The sequence below is a fragment of the Heteronotia binoei genome, chromosome 4 (genome assembly GCF_032191835.1).
Source record: "Heteronotia binoei isolate CCM8104 ecotype False Entrance Well chromosome 4, APGP_CSIRO_Hbin_v1, whole genome shotgun sequence".
NCBI lineage: Eukaryota > Metazoa > Chordata > Lepidosauria > Squamata > Gekkonidae > Heteronotia > Heteronotia binoei.
The window spans coordinates 181,810,151-181,815,102 of NC_083226.1; positions in this window are offsets into that span (position 1 = coordinate 181,810,151).

Sequence of the window (4,952 nt, forward strand, 5' to 3'; positions counted from 1 at the left end):
CACACTGTGGCCCACCACTTCCTCTGGAGGTCCAACAACAGGGCAGGGAGGCCGAGGCGTTCCCCTGAGAAGAACCTCAGAAGAGCCCTGCTGGATCAGACCAGGGAGGGTCCATCTGGTCCAGCCTTCTGTCTCACACAGTGGCCAGCCAGTTCCTCTGGAGGGCCAATAAAAGGGCAGGGAGGCTGAGGCCTTCCCCTGAGAAGAACATCAGAAGAGCCCTGCTGGATCAGACCAGGGAGGGTCCATCTAGTCCAGCATCCTGTCTCACATAGTGGCCAGCCAGTTCCTCTGGAGGTCCAACAACAGGGCAAAGAGGCTTAGGCCTTCCCCTGAGAAGAACCTCAGAAGAGTCCTGCTGGATCAGACCAGGGAGGGTCCACTTTAGACCAGCATCCAATCTCACACAGTGGTCAACCAGTTCCTCTGGAGGGCCAACAACAGGGCAGGGAGGCTGAGGCTTTCCCCTGAGAAGAACATCAGAAGAGCCATGCTGGATCAGACCAGTAGTCCATCTAATCCAGCCTCCTGTCTCACACAGCGGCCAGCCAGTTCCTCTGGAGGGCCAATAACAGGGCAGGGAGGCTGAGGCCTTCCCCTGAGAAGAACATCAGAAGAGCCCTGCTGGATCAGACCAGGGAGGGTCCATCTAGTCCAGCATCCTGTCTCACACAGGGGCCAGCCAGTTCCTCTGGAGGGCCAACAACAGGGCAGAGAGGCCGAAGCCTTCCCCTGAGAAGAACCTCAGAAGAGCCCTGCTGGATCAGACCAGTGAGGGTCCATCTAGTCCAGCCTCCTGTCTCACACAGTGGCCAGCCAGTTCCTCTGGAGGGCCAACAACAGGGCAGAGAGGCCGAGGCCTTCCCCTGAGAAGAACATCAGAAGAGCCCTGCTGGATCAGACCAATGAGGGTCCACTTTAGCCCAGCATCCTGTCTCACACATGGGCCAGCCAGTTCCTCTGAAGGGCTGACAACAGGGCAGAGAGGCTGAGGCCTTCCCCTGAGAAGAACATCAGAAGAGCCCTGCTGGATCAGACCAATGAGGGTCCACTTTAGCCCAGCATCCTGTCTCACACATTGGCCAGCCAGTTCCTCTGAAGGGCTGACAACAGGGCAGAGAGGCCGAGGCCTTCCCCTGAGAAGAACATCAGAAGAGCCCTGCTGGGTCAGACCAGAGAGGGTCCATCTAGTGCAGTCTCCTGTCTCACAAAGAGGCCAGCCAGTTCCTCTGGAGGGCCAACAACAGGGCAGAGAGGCCGAGGCCTTCCCCTGAGAAGAACCTCAGAAGAGCCCTGCTGGATCAGACCAGGGAGGGTCCATCTAGTCCAGCCTCCTGTCTCACGCAGTGGCCAACCAGTTCCTCTGGAGGGCCAACAACAGGGCAGAGAGGCCGAGGCCTTCCCCTGAGAAGAACCTCAGAAGAGCCCTGCTGGATCAGACCAGGGAGGGTCCATCTAGTCCAGCCTCCTGTCTCACACAGTGGCCAACCAGTTCCTCTGGAGGGCCAACAACAGGGTGCAGAGGCCGAGACCTTCCCCTGGTGTGGCCTCCTGACTCTGGGATTCAGAGGGATTGGTGCCTCTGTATGTGAGAAGTTCTCCTCAGTCAACATGGTTAGTAACCATTGAAGACTTCAGGCATTCTAGATATTAACAATAAATAGCATTTGAAAATTATAATCTTCCCTTCCCCAGCCCTGTGATCTTGAGCCATATGCTTTCCAGCTCCAAGTGGAGGCTGCGTCAGGAAGGTCTCTTGCTGTGAGTTCCTCAGGAGTTCTTCATTTCCAGTATTGTTTATTTGCTTATCAGTTATAGGCTCCGCAATATATTTTATACCTGGGTGTTATTTTCATTGCTTATTAGTCCAACGGCATGTCATATCTGTTTGATTATAGACTGATTTAATCATTGTATGCATTGACGCATAATCACCCTGTGGTTTATTCAATTTATAATCACCATGGAATCCGATTTTGCTTTCGTTATAGACGAAACCTTGATAGACAGAAGAGAATCTACGGGAGCATCGGCCTTTAGAGTCTACGACAAGGAATGTTGCTCTCATGTCCTTAGCGACGGTCTGGCCTGGGACAGGGCAGATGCTCTCATCCAGAGGACAGTAGCGTGGACTGAAACAGAGACCGTGGATGCTGGGGAACTTTTTCAGAGCTGCGAAGAGCGGCAAGTTAGAGCATGTAACAACCCCTCTGGTTCGAGGCAGAGGAAGGTGTTCTCTTTACAGTGACAGACAAGGCAGCACAACTCCAAGATAAGCAAAAATATTACTTTATTGAGCCGGCAGGCAGTTTTAAAACAGACCGGTGCAAGAAAACAACAACGTTATAAAATATAACTAACTAATAAGACTTGCATCACCCCATAATCACCAGCCGGTAAGCAGGACGGCTTTTTGCCAAGAAAACAGTAGTAAAAGAAACCCCAACAGTTTTGGGAACAGTATAAATCCCCCTCAGCTGGCTGATGACAAGCCAAAAATGGGCATCCCGGAAGAACCAGTCAACCCAACGCAGCTGAGGGTAACCATTAATTAGAAAGAGATTAGAACAACTCCTTCCAAGGTCACACATAACCAAACACTGCTGGAAGAATAAACATTGGCAAGCAGCCCAGAAATCAAAACTTGAAAGAAGCTAAGTTGGAAATTCATCGGATCCTTTAAGGTGAAAAGGGTGATTGAGGTCACGGTGGAAGTCAGTTCGCCTAAAAGCTTTAAAGGTATCCATCGTGTGTTCCCTTGCAGTTGGTTGAAGAAAGGCCTTGGTCCTGACGTTTGGCATCCCCAGCCACCTGCCCCCCCCCCCCCAACAACACAATGAAGTGGAACAAATCCTGGACTCCAAGTTGTGTAAGAGGGTTCTGTATTACCTGATCAAATGGACCCAATTCTCACCAGCTCATGAGTGGGCCCGTTATGATCAGGTGTGCGCCCCCAAACCATTTAAGCAATTCCACTCCTTGAACCCGGGGAAACCCGGGGGGACCTGATTTTTGAGTGTGTGTGTGGGGAGAATATCAGGATGGTCTCTTCACATGAGTTCCTCATGACTTCTTCATTTCCAGTATTCTTTGCTTATTGGTTATAGGCTCAGCAATGTGTTTTATGTTACTCCGCAGTCGACGTTTCTCCAAGCTAAAGAGCCCCAAGCGTGTCAACCTTTCTTCATAGGGAAAGTACTCCAGCCCTTTAATCATTCTAGTTGCCCTTTTCTGGACTTTCTCCAATGCTATAATATCCTTTTTGAGGTGCAGCGACCAGAACTGCACACAGTACTCCAAATGAGACAGCACCATCGATTTATACAGGGGCATTATGATACTGGCTGATTTGTTTTCAATTCCCTTCCTAATAATTCCCAGCATGGCGTTGGCCTTTTTTATTGCAACCGCACACTGTTTTCATTGCTTAGTAATGAAATTGCTTATTAATTTTCATTGCTTATTAATCCAACATCACCATGTGTTTATTATAGACTCATTCAATCATTGTTATCTATATGCATTGAGACGTAATCATCATATGATTTATTCCATGGAACCCAATATACTTTTGTTATGGATCTAACCTTGTCAGTCATAGAAGAGAAAACACGGGGGCATTAGAGTCTACTGCAAGGAGTGTCCTTCTCTGGTTTCCTTAGCAACGGTCTGGCCTGGGGCAGGGCGGATGCTCTCATCCGGATGAAAATAGCCTAGACTGAAACAGAGACAGTGGATGCTGGGGACTTTTTCAGAGCTGCGAAGAGCTAGGGTAGTGCCGGCGGCAGCTGTGTCAGTGGGGCTGCCTGTGGTGGCGGCTGTGCCGGCAGGGGAGCCTGAGACAGAATTGGTGCGGAGTTTGAGGCACAGAAGAAGATATTGGATTTGTATCCCACCCTCCACTCCAAAGAGTCTCAAAGTGGCTCACGATCTCCTTTCCCTTCCTCCCTCACAACAGGCACCCTGTGAGGTAGATGAAGATATTGGATTTATATCCCACCCTCCACTCCAAAGAGTCTCAAAGTGGCTCACGATCTCCTTTCCCTTCCTCCCCCACAACAGACACCCTGTGAGGTAGATGAAGATATTGGATTTATATCCCGCCCTCCACTCCGAAGAGTCTCAGAGCGGCTCACCATCTCCTTTCCCTTCCTCCCCCACAACGGACACCCTGTGAGGTAGAAGAAGATATTCGATTTATATCCCGCCCTTCACTCTAAAGAGTCTCAGAGCAGCTCACAATCTCCTTTCCCTTCCTCCCAACAACAGACACCCTGTGAGGTGGGTGGGGGCTGGAGAGGGCTCTCCCAGAAGCTGCCCTTTCAAGGACAATGTGAGGGCTATGGCTGACCCAAGGCCATTCCAGCAGCTGCAAGTGGAGGAGTGGGAATCAAACCTGGTTCTCCCAGATAAGAGTCCACGCACTTAACCACTACACCAAACCACTACACCAAACTAGCTAAATCCTGGGGGGATAGGTAGGGCACCAGCTGGCTGGCCTGCCAAAGATAGTGAAAGGCAGATCGAGCAACTGCAGTGACCTGGGCCTCCATAGTAAGTGAGGCATCCAGTATCACTCCCAGACTCCTCACTTTCTGAACCGGCGCAAGAGATGCACCATCCAGGGTTGGGAGTCGGAGGCCCAACTCTAGTCCCCCACGGTTCAGTACAGAACCTCCATCTTGGTTGGATTGCGTTTCAGCCGGCTTTGTTGCAACCATCCAGCCACGGCTTCCAAGGCCCCGGTCAAATGCTCCAGAGTGGTGTCTGAATGGCTGTCCATCGACAGATAAAGCTGGGTGTCATCCGCATATCGGTGACAGCCCAGTCCAAAACCTCGAGCAATCTGGGCAAGGAGGCGTGTGGAGAAACGCCATCTTGGTTGGGAGGGAACACGAAACTGCTAGGCAGGCTTTGGGGCCTAGCCGGCCCCTCACTCCCCCTCCCTTCCA